Below are 15,904 nucleotides of genomic sequence, written 5' to 3' on the forward strand. Positions count from 1 at the left end.
TTCTAGGTTATTGAATTTGGTGGCATATAGTCCTTCATAGTATTCTTGGATGATCCTTTGTATTTCTGTGGCGTCAGTGATAACTTCCCCTTTTTCATTTCTGCTTTTGTTTATTAGTGTCTTCTCTCTTTTTATCTTAGTGAGTCTAGCCAAGGGTTTGTCAATTTTGTTAATCTTTTCAAAGAACCAGCTCTTTGTCACATTAATTTTTTCTATTATCCTTTTGTTCTGTATTTCATTTAGTTCTGCTCTGATTTTTATTATTTCCTTTCTTCTCCTGACCTTGGGTTTCATTTGTTCTTCTTTTTCTAGTTCTTTAAGGTGTAACGTGAGGTTATTTATATGTAATTTTTCTTGTTTTTTTTGAGATAGGCCTGTAATGCTATAAATTTCCCTCTTCAAACTGCTTTTACTGCATCCCAAAAATTTGGGTAGGATGTATTTTCATTCTCATTTGTTTCTATGTATCTTTTGATCTCGCCTCTAGTTTCTTCTTTGACCCTGTTGTATTTGTGTTTTTTCCTGCTTTCTTTTTGCAGTTGATATCCAATTTCAAAGCCTTGTGATCAGAGAATATGCATGGTATGATTTCAGTCTTCTTAAATTTGCTGAGGTTAGTTTTATGTCCCAATATATGGTCTATCCTTGAGAATGTCCGAGTTCTTCCCTCTCCTGCAGCTGTGGTTGTTCCAGGATGCAGCGAGCTTGGAGCACTGAGCTAGGTCTGTGTCCTGCACCTGCGCGCCTCCATCTCTGCACTTCTCCCTTCCCTCCTCCCCCAGTTGTGCAATTTGCCCACCTTTAAGTGAATTCAGTAGTGAGCCTCTTTGCCTTGCCTGTCTGCAGTGCAGGGAGTCCTTTGTGGAGTTATAGTTTTTAGGTTTGTTGTAAATTCCAGGGGAGATTTCCGGAGGCTCACCTCATGCCACCATTTTTATGACGTCACCTGTCAATCCCTTCTTTTCTGCGATGTTTCTAGCTGATTGCCGTATTGGAGCTTCCTTGTACATAATTGGCTGGGTTTCTTTTGCTACTTTTAAGATTCACTCTTTAACTTTTGACATTTCAATTATGATGTGTCTTGCTGTGAACATACTTGGGTTCATCTTGTTTGGGACTCTGTGCTTCCTGGACTTGTATGTTTATTTCCTTCACCAAGTTAGGGAAGTTTTCCATCATTATTTCTTCAAATAGGTTTTCAATATCTTGCTGTCTCCCTTCTGGTACCCCCCTGATGTAATGTTGGTACACTTGGTGTTGTCCCAGAGAACCCTTAATGTAGTCTCATTTTTAAAATTCTTCTTTTCTTTTAGATTGGGTGTTTCCTGCTACCTTGTCTTATAAATCGCTGATTCGGTCCTCTGTTGCCTCTATTGTGTGGTTGATTTCCTCTTATGTCATCTTTATTTCTGTTATTGTATTCTTCATTTCTGACTGGTTTTTATTTATGTTTTCTATCTCCATTTTTATGTTTCCTATCTCTCTGTTGAAGTTCTCACTGAGATCATTGAGTATCCTTATAACCAGTGTTTTGAACTCTGTGTCTGGTAGATTGCTTGTCTCCATTTTGTTTAGTTCCTTTTCTTGGAGCTTTGTTCTCTTTTATCTGGGGCATGTTTCTTTATTTCCTTATTTGGGCTGGTTTCTTTGTTTTTATCTATGTATGAGGTAGAAGTACTACACCTCTCTGTCTTTGTTGAGTAGTCTTATATGGAAGGTGTCCTGTAGGATCCAGTGGACCTGTCTGCCTGATTGCCTGGTTACACCGGGTGCTCCAGTTGTGTCCACTATGATGGTGGTGTGTACCCTCCTGTAGTAGGTAGGCCTGGGTTGTTTCTTACATGTCAGTGGTGGGGGGTGGTTGACTCTCAGGCTGACTGGCTGGGAGGCTGCCTGTGACTGCAGCAGATGAAATAACTTTGCAGGGTTCACTCCACAGGGTGGGAGTTGTTTTGTTGCCAGAGGAGACTGCCTTTTGGATGTGGGGGGCTTCTGTTCAGGCAGATCTACGTCAGATGCTGCTTTTGCTGGACTTGGAGCCACTTGGTAGGAGCTACAAACTGATTTTCGGTTGGTTGTCCTTTGTGCCCGACTCGGAGGCACTTTGGGAGAGGCTTTGCTGTGAACCGAGGCCTGCTGCCACTAGTGCCAGGCTTGGAACCCTTTGGTCAGCACCATGATGTGAGCTGAAGCCAGCTGTCATTTGTTCTGGGTTTGTGGCCATTCATTTGAGCTACGTTCTAGGCCAAGACTGGCCACTGCTTAAGTGAGGCTTGGGGCCACCTGATAGGAATTACTATGCAAGTTGAGACTGGTTGCCACCTGTAGTGAGCTTGGGGCCTTGGAGCTTAGCAAGAGGTACAAGGCATGTCAAGGCCAGCTGTTGCTTGTTTGTGGCTTGTGGATCTTTGAGAGATTCAGGGAAAGTCTGTAGCATGAGCTGAAGCAGGCTGCTCCTCTGGAGGAGCTGCCATAAGAGTCTGAGGCCAGGCCAGCAAGTTGGGTGGGATGGTATCTCAGGGAATCACTGGGTCAGGATGAACAGTGTTAGCCAGGTTAATGGAGAGCACATATTTGGTGCTCGTGTGCCCCAGGCTTGAACAGGAGGGAACAGGGCATCTGCCCAGTGCTTCCGTCTCCAGACAAAGTTTCTCTCACCCCCGCCCCTCCAGCCTTGGTCCTGATTTAGTCAATTTAGTTCTTCCCTGTGTGTCCTTCGCACCTTATGAGCTGGTATCCCTGCACTGGAGCTTAGAGGGTGCAATGCTGCCATGTTTCCCATGTCTTGCTCTCCCACAGCCCTTTGTCTTTCTCTTATGCAATACTGCCATATTTCCCAGCCACATGTTGTGGGGACTCCTCCTCCCAGCGCCGCTTCCCTGGGCTGGGACCCCTGGCTCCTCACGGGGGACCTCCACAGTCAAGTTATCCCTCCCTATTCCGTGTCTCCGCCCCTGTTACCAGTCTTGATGTGGATTCTATTTTATATATTTATTTATAGTATTTCTTTTCAGCTAGGCTTCACATGGTTCTCAGTGATGGTAGCTCAGTAACTTAGTTGTAAATTTTGATGTTTTCATGGGCAGAGGCTAGAAGAGTTTATTCCACCATCTTGAGTGGAAGACCTCAATTTTCCCAGTTTTACTTCTTTGTTCCCAGTTTGAATCCCTTTTTATTCTCTTGCATGATTGCTCTGGCTAGGACTTCTAGTACTATGTTGAATAATACTGACAAGAGTGGTTATCCTGGTCTTTATCTTATAGTAAAAGCTTTTAGTTTTTCACTATTTAGTAAGGTATTAGCTGAGGATTTGTTATGTGTGGCCTTCATTATGTTGAGGTAGGTGCTTTCCTTCTCTACCCATTTTATTATTTTGTAAATCATGAATGGATGTTGTGCTTTATCAAATGCTTTTTGTGCATCTATTAACATGATCGTTATTTTTATCTTTTATTTTGTTAATGTGGTGTATCACATCGATCGATTTATGCATGTTGAAATATCCTTGAATCTCTGGAATGAATGATGTATCATTATCCTTTTAATGTATTCGACTTGCTAGTATTGTGTTTCCCCCAAAATTAGCCCTAACTGGAAAATAAGCACTAACATGATTTTTCAGGATGACATCACTTGAACATAAGCTCTTATGTGTCTTTTGGAGCAAAACTTAATATAAGACCTGGTCTTGTTTCGGGGAAACATGGTATTTGGTTTAGGATTTTTGCATCTGTGTTCGCCAAAGATGTTGGCTTGTGTTTTGCTTTTTTTGTGTTGTCCTTGCCTTATTTTGGTATCAGAGCAATGTTGGCCTCATAAAATGAGTTGGGAAGTATTACCTGTTCAATTTTTTGAATGTGTTTGGGAATGATATGTATTAAATCACTCTTTGAGTGTTTCGTAGAATTCACCAGTGAAGCCATCTGGTCCTTGACTCTTGTTTTTGGGAGTTTTTTTTCTTTTTTCTTTTTCATTAGTTTAAATTTCCTTACTAGTGGTCATTCTGCTTAGGTTTTGCAGTTCTTCATTGTTCAGTCTGGGAAGGTTATACAGTTTTAAGAATTTGTCCATTGGGGTTATCGAATTTTGTGGTTATAGCCTTTCATGGTATGCTTGGTATATCTATTTTGTTTTTATGTGGTGTCTGTTGTAACTATTCTTTCATTTCTGATTTTTTCATTTTTATTTTTGTCTTTCTTTTCCTTAGTGAATCTAGACAGAGGTTTGTCAATTTTATTTTTCTTTTCACAGAACCAGGTCTTTATTTCTTGAATGTTTTTCTGTTTTTGTTTTTTTCTGTGTTTCATTTATTTCTGGTCTAATTTTTATTTCCTTTTTTTTCTAATGACTTTAGACTTCATTTGTTCTTTTTGTTTTAGTTCTTTAAGGTGTAATTATTAGATTGTTTATTTGAGATTTTTCTTGTTTCTTGAGGTATGCCTGTAATTCTATAAACTCTTCTTTTGTGTTTGCTGCAACCCCTAAATTTTGATATGTCATATTGTCATTTTCATTTGTTTCTATGTATCTTTTGATCTCTTTTTAAAATTTCTTCTTGCACCCAGTTGTTGTTCAGTAGCATGTTGTTTAATATCAATATATTTCTGGTTTTTCCAGCTTTCTTCTTGTAGTTAATTTCCAGTTTAATACTGTTGTGGTTGGAAAATGTGCTTGGTGTGATTTCAGTCTTAAGTATATTGAGACTAGTTTTGTACCACAGCATATGGTCTTATCTTGAGAATGTTCCCTGTGCAGTTGAGAAAAATGTATACTGTGTCATCTTCGGATGAAAATATTATGTTCATTTGATCTAATGTGTCATTTAAGGCTGATATTTCCTTGTTGACTTTCTGTTTGGATGATCGACCCATTCCTGTCAATGAGATATTCGTGTTCCCTACTGTAATTGTATTTTTGTCAGTTTCTCCCTTTAGGACTGTTAGTAATCGCTTTATTTATTTTGGTGCTCTCAAGTTGGGTGCATAATGACAAGTGTTATGTCCTCTTGATGAATTGTCCTCTTTATCATTATAAAATGTCAATCTTTGTCTCTCAATACCCTTACACCTGCTTTTGTCTAGATACCTTTTGTTTAGAGTATCATCTTCTACCCCTTCACTTTGAGTCTATGTTTGCCCTTATAGGTGAGATAGGTTTCCTGAAGGCAACATATAGTTGGGTCTTGTTTTGTAATTCATCCTGCTGCTCTGTGCCTTTTGATTGGATTGGTGAGTTCAGTCTACAGTGGTACCTCGGTTTTCGAATGTAATCCATTCCGGAAGACCATTCGAATTCTGAAACATTTGAACACTGAGGCACCGTTTCCCCATAGAAAGTAATGCAAAATGGATTTATCCATTCCAGACCTTTAAAATCAACCCCTAAAACTGCAAATTTAGCGTGAATCTTACTATCTAACGATACCATAGATCCATAAAATTTATGGTGTTCGTAAACTGAAACGTTCGTCCACAGAGACGTTTGAAAACTGAGGTACCACTGTATTTATATTTAGGGTGGTTATTGATATACGAGGACTTACTACAGCTGTTTTATCTTTTGTTTTCTGGCTGCTCTGTATCTCCACTGTTTCTATTCCTTTGTGTGACTGTTTGCTGTTTAAGTTTTGTGGTGTCTTATGATTATTTTTTCTCTCTTGCCTCTTTTTGTTGTTGTTTTTTTGTTACATGTCTCAGATCTAGATTTCTGTTTTGTTTTACCATTAGATTTATGTAAAACAATTTTTTTTCATACATACAGTAGCCTTTTCCCTTCAGAGTGCATCTTATCTTCATTCACCTGTGCAAGCTCAGTCCTTCCCTCTGCCCTTTTTATGATTTTGTTGTCACAGATTATGCCTTTTTATGCTGTATGTTTGTTTCCTAATAGCAGAAATTGTAGTTGTTTTTTTTTAAATGGTTTTCCTCGCTTTAATCTTTATGTTATGACTTAGTGTTTAATACCCTATTTTGAAATAGAGTTGCAATTTCCTGCCTCTGTCTGTCTGTCATCTTACTTGAAGTTTTGTATACTTTCATATTTTTGTTTCAGGTAGAACAACTCCTTTCAACATTTATTGTAATGCAGGTCCTTTGATGGTGAATTCTTCAGCTTTGTCTGGAAAACCCCTTATTTTTCCTTCATTTCTAAAGGATAACTTTTCTGGATATATTAATCTTGGCTGGTGATTTCATGTTTTCAGTATTTTGAATATTTCATTCCACTCTGTCCTAGCTTGTAAAGTTTCTGCTAAAAAATGTGGATGATAATCTAATGGGGTTTCCTTTATAGGTTAGTCCTCCTTTCATTGACTGCCTTGAGAATTCTTTCTTTGTCATTAATATTTCTGGTTTAATACAATATGTCTTGGAGAATGTCTTTTTGCATTGAGATAATTAGGTGTTCTGTTAACTTCTTGAATTCAAGGGTCCAGCTCTTTCCATAGCTTTGGGAAGTTCTCATTGATTATTTCTTTGAGCAGGCTCTCTGTTCCCTTCTTCCTCTTTTCTTCTTCTGGTATACCCATTATTTTTATATTGCTTTTATTAATGGCATCAGATAGTTCTCATATATATATATATATATATATAAATATATATATATTTTCATTTTTAAAAAATCTCTCCGTTCTCTTTTTCTACCTCAGTCATTTCTAGATTTCTGTCTTTGAGATCACTAGTTTTCTCTTCCATCTGGTCTGCCCTGTTTCCCACGCTCTCTAATTTGTTCTTCATCTCATTTATTGAGTTCTTCAACTCCAGAATTTCTGTTTGGTTCTTTTTCATGGTTTTAGTCTCTTTGGTAATGTTTTCCTTTTGTTCGTTGATTTTACTCCTGAGCTAATTGAACTGCCTGTCCGAGTTTTCTTGTGTCTCGTTGAGTTTTTTCAAAACTGCTGTCTTGAATTCTGTTATTTAAATCATAGTCTTCCATGTCTTTGAATTTGGTTTCTGGTTTCTGTTGTCTTTTCGTTTTCTTTTCGAGCTACCTTGTTACTTGCGTAATTCATGGTACTCGATGGATTGTTTCTGTGCCTGGACATTTGAGGTAGTGAACTCTCTTTTATTCAGGCATTGTTCCTTTGAACAGTTCAGCAGATTTATAAGAAGAGGTCTTTCTTTTTGTCTTCCAGTAGATGGTGCTACAGCGGCAAGTTTTTGTTTTTTCTTACCTGCATTACTGTGACTTCTGGGATCTTAGTGGGCTCATGAAAAATGCCCTGCATTCCTGCCTCCCCTCTATGACCAGGTTTCCTTGGTCTTAGGGTACCACATCCATGGTGGGATGTGGCAGGCAGTGGGGCTCCAGACCTGTGGGGTTCCAGAGCTGTCTCCTTGTAATCAGAGGCTGCCAGCTGCACCTGCTGTATGGTTGGCAAAGGAGTGGGTCAGGGGAGTCAGAGTCGGGAGTCTGTGGCTTTACCTTCTTGCTAGTAATGGTGGCTGTAATTTGCTGCTGCCACACTGTTGTACCGCATCTCTACCTGGGTTTAGCCACAATTTGCTCTGGTTACTCAGGCAGGATGGTGCTTTTGCCCCCCGGCTGCTGATTGTGGGCTTCAGCCTGACACTGCCACTGCCACTGTGTCAGCTGGTGCTGGGCAGGAGGGGAGGCATACTCACCAGTCTGTGGCTTTGCTTTCTCTCTAGTAATGGCAGCTGCCAGTGCACGGTTACCACACTGCTGTGCCACGTCTCTGCCTGTCACCTGGTTTAGCTGCAATATGCGCTGGCTCCTGAGGCTGGATTGTTGCTTCTGCCCGGCTGGTCCTCTGAACTGCTGTGTGAGGGCTGCAGCCCGGCTCCTTCCCTGCTGCTGTGACAGTTAGCCGTGTTGGCTGTTGGACTTCGTCTGAAGCCCCTGTCTCTGTGTCTGCCCACCCCCACCCCACCCATTCTGCCTCCTCTGCTTGTTCCCATATGCCCACCTTAGATGTCTCCATGTGCAGATGTCTCAGATGTGGTTGAATGTTGAGCAGGGAATCCTTGGTTGCATTATAGTTGTCTGACTTTTCACTTTAAGGGGAGTAACCAAGGTGTCTTCTCACCCCGCAGTGATGCTGATGTCACTTCCTACACGTCTTTTCAGTTGACATTCATGAGGCACTGAGTTTGCAGTTCAATAGGAATCTACACAGAGTGGTATAGTGGAATGGAAAGGTCCTCCTGCAAATGGTCTGACATGACTAGCTGGGGGACATGGGGGAAGCCATGCTTCCCTCTTGGCTTTGGTTCCCGCTCTGTAAAATCAGGGATTTAGACCGAGGACCCGACCCTTCTAGCTTTGCGTCTTTGCTTCTGAGATGCCACCGAGTCCCTTCTGAGCTGTTTTCTTAGAGCAAAAGTGTATTTGTTCCACAGCCTTTTATTGTACTGTCAAAGCCAGCCTAAATATTCTGGAGCTTTGGGAGTTTTGTTTTCTTTGACTGAAGTTAAGTGATCTAGGTAGATTCTGAGTTTATGACCATTGTGTTATTAGCTTTGTGCTATCAACAGCATTTTAGCAACATAGCAGGATTGTTTCCAAACCAGAAGTTATTAAAATTCGAATGTTGATGAAGAAGAGCTGTAAATACCATGTTTTACACACAGCCATTCTTAGGTATAGCTGGGTGTCCATTCTAACAGTGGCGGTCGTATGATGGGGCAATTAGAAGTAGGGTGCTGGTGCCACACTGCCTACTTCAGCCCCACACCTGGCTCTGCCACTTGCTCATTTGGTGACCTTGGGAAAGTTATGATAACAGTACCTACCTCAGGTTTCTTGAGGAATAAGTGCCTGGCCTGTGGTTCTATATGTGTTTAGCCACAATTAATTAATTAGTTAATTACTTTTACATCCCAGCGGTCAGTCCCTCCTTCAATCCGCACGCTAATCCTATGAAAGTAGTACCATCATTATCCTCATGAGGAGACTGGGGCTTAGAGAGGGTAAGTCACTAGCATCACGTATGAAATAGGTGGCAGAGTCACAATTAAAAGTAGGCTTTCTGACTCATTCCAGACCCACGCTCGTCCTGTTCCTGTACACACTGCTCGAGGGCCAGGCCTTTGGAAGTTCCAAGTGCTGGGAACTACTCTCTGGGCACTGACTTCAGGAGACAGTTGGTGTTAGGAGACCAAAGGCTCAGAGAGAGCATCTGAACGCCTCTCCTGTCACCAGGATAAAATGATGGCATTGCCCTTCCCTCTCTTTATAGATGTGACTTTCAGGCCTCAGGGTTTTCTGGGAATTGTTTTCATACAATGTAATTTTTTTTGTACATCCTCTCTGCAGACTGAGGCAGTATCGTCACCCAGTCCCCAGATAGCCTTCCTGTGACAATGGCCTCGGGTTGTATCTGGGCTGAGTTAGAAAAGACTCCTTTTCTAGGTCTACATGCGTAACTGAGGAGAGTGAAAATTGTTACACACAAAGCAAATTGAAGTGAAGTGAATAACCACGTAACCCTTCCTTTATTCACTAGATGTTTACTGAATATGTAGGTATGACATCTTAATCTGGTTTAGCTCTTGAATTTTTCGCTTGAAAAATTTTTAATGGCTTTACAGTGAAATGGCATCATTGAAAACTTAATTGTTTTCTATTTACAAAACTTTAAAGTGCATTTGTTTTAAGTTCCTATAACCATTTTTTTTTCACTTGAAAATCCTTTAGCAGAAATAAAGGTACACAAATAGGTTTCTATCATTACTCAAACTAGTGTGACCATCTCATACTTAATGATGAGTAATGTAATAGTAAGTAGAGTGGTGCTAGGGACAGACAGTTTGCATTTTGAGTTTGAGAAGATGTTAGCTTAGTCAACTCTGCTCTGTTCAATATTGCAGAAAGGTATCATATTCACTGGGTTTAAGTAGTATAAATATTAAAATGTTGATTGCACTTAAGAAGCCCCGAGCAGTTCTGTAAGCACTCTCTTACCTTCATTTCATAGGTAGTGGAGATAATGGTGAGATAATTTGATCAAGTTTATTCTGAAAAAGTCCTTGTGTTGGCAATTTTTTTCTATAAAAGGCCAGATAGTAAATATTGTCAGTTTTGAGGACTATGTGACCTCTGTCACAACTCCTCAGCTCTGTGGTTGTACAGCACCAATCGCATAACAGCATGTAACCAGTGGGCATGGGTGCTTCAGGAAAACTGTCTTTATGTAGACTGAATGGATCTAGTGAGAGTGGTTAATTAAGGCTTTTGGCAGGGTTGGCCGGTAACTTACAGAAGAGCCAAAAGGTGTTTACGTAGAAATAAAAGCAGTGGTTTGAAATATCAGTGGTACCTCATGGAACTATAGTGGAAACTACAGTGGTACCTCGGTTTTCGAACGTAGTCCGTTCTGGAAGACCGTTCGAGTTCTGAAACGTTTGAAAACAGCCTGCAGCTTGGCCTCAGGATCTTGTACTCAGTGGAAGCCTCCTGACTTCCGAGGTGTGTTTGAAAACCAAAGCATTTACTTCTGGGTTTATGGCGTTCGTAAACCGAAATCTTTGTCAACGAAGACATTTGAAAACCGAGGTACTACTGTACCAAAGAATGCTCTCATAAGGCGTTGTGTTTCCAAAAAGGCGTACTTTTGCTCTCAGTGAATGCTTAGGAAAGAGTCTTGCCTGATGTATTAATAACTTGGAAGCTACTCTTTGTTCCGCCACAGTGCAGATTTTTAGGTTTTTTGTTTATACATTTAAACATAAATGAAAACTTCAGTACCATACAAGAGAGAGCTACTCAGTACTTAATGTAGTTATTTGCCAAATCACATTTTGGGTTGAGTTTTTATTTTTTAACTGACATGCTGACAAGTTGCCAAAGCCTGGTGGCACTGGAAGGCACGTGGCATTGTTGCTGTCCTCTGCAGGAGAATGTCTGAAACAGGCAGCTGACAGCAGGGAAGAGTGAAGGTGAAGGGCAAATGTATAATACTTTGTGAGCCTGCCTTTTTTTTTTTGAACTAAATTTCCAATCTAGTTAGGTTGTGTTTTCTTTCACTCAGATCTTTAGAGTACCTAATTTATTTTCTACGTTCCCCACTCAAGTAAACAAAGGATATTACATTGTCTTACAATTAGTAGCAACCTATGTTTTACAATGTATAATTCTAAGTATGTTCCTGTGTGTGAGTACTTCTGTTTTAGGGCATGAGTAACTGCCTTAAGGTATACCAGTGGCTTAGAAAATGTTTTAAGATACAACGGTCCTTGAGTAATGTCATTTTGTTCAATGTTATTTTGTTATAATGTTAATGGAAAAAAAATTTGATTCCTGGCCTAGGCCACTTCTCTGTGTGGTTTGCACGGTGTCCACATGTCTGCATGGGTTTTCTCTGGGCTCCGATTTCCTCACACATCCCAAAGATGTGCACCTGGGGCGAATTGGCATGTCTCCGTTGTGCCTGTCTCAGAGAGTGTGGGTGGGTGTGAATGGCCCTGAGATGGAAGTTGTGTCCTGTCCCAGGTGGGTCCACCTGGCGCCCTGAGCTGCAGGGAGAGGCTCCACCCACCTGCGACCCTGACCTGGAATCAGCGGCTTGGAAAATAATGATCTTGCTTTTATTCATCTTTTTTAAATGAGCTCAGGTTAATTTCAATTTTTTAATATTAGAAATGTTTTTGATCTTTGTTATTTAGAAGTTTGGTGATGTTTGTGTGACCAGAAATAATATGTAGGAACTTATGTCTTGTTTCTATTAGCCTATGGTAAAGGTGGTTTCCTTATCTATACATGTCATTCTGCTTAAAGTTGCAGTTTCTAAGAACCTATCCACGACTTTCAGTGAGGACATAATATAGTAACCTTGCAACTACTCCATTTTAGAGCTTAAGAAATAGAAAAGGTTAAATACATTAACCAGTCATTCTTAGTACCATATGTGTATTTAACTTGGGACACATTTTCGTGCTTTTATTAAAACATTTGATTTGGAATCCCTCAACCCAGTGTTATTATAAAAACTGGGTTCCATATGGGGTTGCACCAAATTGGGTTTGTCACCAGTTTGAGGCTCTAGCTGGCTGTTTTGCTTGAAGCTTCCTTTTTGTTTCTTTTACACTAATAGTATCAGGATGTCAGGCAGCCCACAATTTGAATCCTTTGTAGAAAAGTTCTGAACAGGATTCTGAAAAGTGTGGTTATCAGATTTTGATGTATCCTTTAACAGTTATCCTACCTAAAGCGATCAAGAGAACAGAATTGGGTACTGCAAGTTTTAACTGTTGTTTCCTCTCAAGGCGGATATTTCCTATTGCAGTGTGTGGATATCATTATTTAAAATAATGGTATAAACTGAGTTCATATTTCTACCTTTTGATCATTCAGAAGCTGGTGTATGAATACATTTTTCAAATAGATAAACGAGCATTGTACATGAAGTTCTTTTTTTCATTTTTGCAGCTTTATGAATATTCATAAAAGTTCTTTTTTTTTTTTTTTTTTTTTTTTGTCAGATTGATCCATGGAATCCTACATGGAAAAAAACTTTCATGTGTATTCAATCTTCGTTGTATTCGCTTTTAAAAAGCTAGTAGCCACATTCTCAGTGTGCTTAAAACTGTCAGGTTAATAGAAAGAATACTAAGGATTCACAGACAACAAATCAAAACAGAAGAAGAAGGAAAAAAACCCTGGTGTACAACTTGATGGAGTATATTGAATACTGTCCTGTAGAGAGAACACAGAACTGGGAGCTAATGATCCTTTTATCACCTGTAGTGCGCCAGGCATCCACTAGTTGGAGAATTAACAGTACCCGTTAGTTTCTGATAGAGGTGTGCGTAAAGAAGGGAGCCGAAACCAACTTGGTATGGGGGGGGAGGAATGTGCTTCAGGATCCAAGAGCAAGACTGTCAGGAGATTATTTCTAAGAGAAGAACATGACCTTAACAGCCAAGCAGGCAAGGGGAAAAAGACTGTTTATGGATAAAAATGGAATGAGCAAAGGCACGGAGGTCTGAAGGGACGTTAAACATGGAGGATCTGTAGAGGCTGAGAACGCAGTGGCTGGTGAAGAGATTGGAAAAGACTGTTGTTGGATGTGGAATGTTAAGAGTCAGAAGTTTGCCCTGACACTGGCACGGCATCCTTGAAGGAAGCTTGTGTTCATATCCTCTTGGATTTATTAGCTGTGTTTGTTAGACTCTTGCCTCACTAATATTAAAAACAAACAAACAGAGGATGGAGTCTAGTTTAAAACTTCTGTGATTTCTAAAATTATATTAGGAAACTATTTTTTTCACATTGTATCCAATAGCAGAGAAAATGTGAAGGTTATCTTAAAGCTCTGAGATTAGTAGTTTAAAACTCTTGGCTTTCATTCTGGTTTAATTACAATTTTGGCAAAGCATCTAATCCCTTTTAGTCTCACAGGTCAGAAACAATTCGGTTCTTGGACCTTTGTTTTTTCCCTGGTCCTTCTTATCAAGTTGAGTGTGTCAGTGGAGGTGGATGCACATGGAAAGGGCAGGCAAGCAAACTACTTGCTATCAAAGCAGCAACAATGGCTAAATCAGTATTTCTGGAATTACTCCTTCTAGGGTATTTTGGCAGAAAATGCCAGGAAAGTAGGGTGTTGTAATTCAAAAGGATGATTTCCTGGTGGTTGAATTTAAGGCACTTTGTAACCTAGGTGGAAAACGAAGACCCAGGACCTCCCAAGTGAACTCTTAAGGTCCCTTTCTTCCATCAGGCGAATTAATAAAATAACTACTTGCATCTACCATATTCCCAGGATGAACTGAATTTGTACTAGAAAAGGTGGAGTTTGTTGGTAAAGTCAAGGCCAGCTCTTCTTTATTATTCTAACAGCTGTAGCCTTGCTCTGTATGGACCAGTTACCATCTCATGTTGACTTGGTCTCCTTGCTTCCATTATCTTCCAGTTGCAGTCCCAGATTATCGTGTCATGTTATTAATCTTCTTAAAACACGATTTTCATCATGTCATTCCCTTAATTAAAAAATCCACAGTATCTTTTTGCTGTCTGTTTGGGTTCCATAGAACCTCTGGAATGTTCTCTGTGAATGGGGAGAGGGAAGCTTGGGATGTGCTGGGGAATTGAGTCTGACCTAACAAGACAAATCATTAATTTGTATTGTCTAAAGAAAACTTTTTTTTAATTTGGCAAATATCCTTCACTTTGAAATTACCTAAGGAATAAGTCCCTCATAGAAGATTGTGTGATTGTAGGTAGGTAGTCTTGGACAAATAATTGTTACTTAATAATTGATTCTCTCTTATCTCTTTGACAGTTGGATTATGTACATGACAAGCAGGAAGAGGATAAAAAGGAAACTTGCCTTTAAAAATCAGTTATGTCCTTCCTCTCAGCATCTTAATTCAGTACTCAGAGGATTGCTGTTTTGCTAACGCGATTTTTCAGGTACACCAGTGGCACGACACAACCATGAGGCAGATGTGTAGACTTTCCAGCCTGTGTTACTGCTTGCCAGAGCAGACCGTGCTGTGGAGCAACCAGCACCAGCTCCCAGGCCGGTTCTGATTTGCTTTTGGTGGGGGAAAGAGAAAGAGGATTCTTGAAAAGTCAGTGTATCAAAGAATAAAACAGACTACTGGGGCTAAAAAACAAACATAATAAAACAAAGCTGAGTTTACTCATTTGCCAGGCAAGGAAACATAGTAAAGAAATTCACTAATTGTTTAGGAAGAAAAGTCTGGGATTTTTTTTTTTTTTTTTTTTTTTTTTTAGTACCAGAAGGAGCAGGAATGGTGGTTATTCTAATTAATGACTGAAAACTAATATTTTGGACAGGATGGATGAGTTTGGAGCTCTATATATGACTGGTTAAAACAGGACCCATTGCCGTGACCAGTATTTTGTGTTGGTATCTTCCAGGCAAGTGCTGCCATACAGGGAAAACGTGGCTTTTGTGAGAGTGTCAAGCCCCTTCTCTAAAACTGATTAAATCTCTTGTGAAGGTTCTGGACCTAACCAAGCCTCTCAAGGGTCCCTATTGGTGTAGTCTAAAGTTAGGTGGGACTTCGGGTTGGCACTGAACAGTTCCCACTCTAGACATACGCTTCTAGAATATTCTCAGAAAACCCCTGGACCTGCATGCGTTAGCTGTCGGGAAGCAGGGCCTGGTGTGTCCAGGAGCATACCCCACCCTTCCCAGAGAGCGCAGAAGTGTATGCACACTCGGGTGTGTGTACCACGTGGGTGCTTCTCCCTACCTTCCCACTTGAAGTCTTCTACGTTCTTCTTCAGTGCAGCTTTAGGAGCAGCATTTTCTGAGGGTTCTGAGCTCCGTGGACAGTGCTAATTCCCGGGACTCTCAGAATGCATGCTAAATAACTTTGTTCTTTTGGGAGGGTCTTCCTGTGGACACCCTGAAATATTGGAGTTTCTATTTGAAATACATGATACTGAACTACTTTTATTTATTTCTTTGGAGAAAATGTTTGCGTGGCCTCAGATTCTCAGCAGTGGAGTAGGTGGCCTTTGTCTTCTCTCTCGTTACCTTACTGAACTGTTAATTCATTGCCAGTGTAACTTGTAATCCCTGGGGGGGGGGCTGCAGCCAGCAGTTTAGGCAAGGTTCATTGCTTTAAAGATAAATCAAAGTCAGTCTCAGCTGAACTACAGCTGTTTCTTGCAGACTAAGGAAAGGGTGCGGCGCGGGGCGGGGGTGTGTGGCAAAGCCCTCAGACTTACATAGCTCGTCTCAGCCCCTGTGTCTGCTTGGCCAAGGGCAGTGTGTGAACCTCTGTTCTATGAATGGTGTATGGTGTGTGGATGAACCAACAGGATTCTCCTTGGTAGCCGAGACTGAGGGTCTTTTCGTAGTTTGACTCAGAATTTGTCTTCAGGATCATTTAATAACATTTCACGTGTATCTTGATTGATTTGCCTTCTAGTTGAGTTTTTGACGTGTATTTTCTGGGGCCAAGGAGAA

At 40.4% G+C, this 15,904-nt stretch overlaps 1 protein-coding gene across 13 annotated transcripts in view; it reads left to right on the forward strand.

Moving 5' to 3' along the window:
- The window catches only part of PEAK1 (pseudopodium enriched atypical kinase 1), a 348,119-nt gene that overhangs the window by 31,833 nt on the left and 300,382 nt on the right, over nucleotides 1-15,904 (forward strand). Inside the window, exon 2 of one of the 13 annotated variants that reach the window (XM_074328322.1) lies at nucleotides 14,240-14,370. The exons of the other annotated variants lie outside the window; for them this stretch is intronic. The gene's annotated coding sequence lies outside the window, so the exon portion shown is untranslated. The remainder of the gene's footprint in view (nucleotides 1-14,239; nucleotides 14,371-15,904) is intronic. 13 annotated transcript variants of the gene reach the window in all.

The sequence above is a fragment of the Rhinolophus sinicus genome, linkage group LG03 (genome assembly GCF_036562045.2).
Source record: "Rhinolophus sinicus isolate RSC01 linkage group LG03, ASM3656204v1, whole genome shotgun sequence".
NCBI lineage: Eukaryota > Metazoa > Chordata > Mammalia > Chiroptera > Rhinolophidae > Rhinolophus > Rhinolophus sinicus.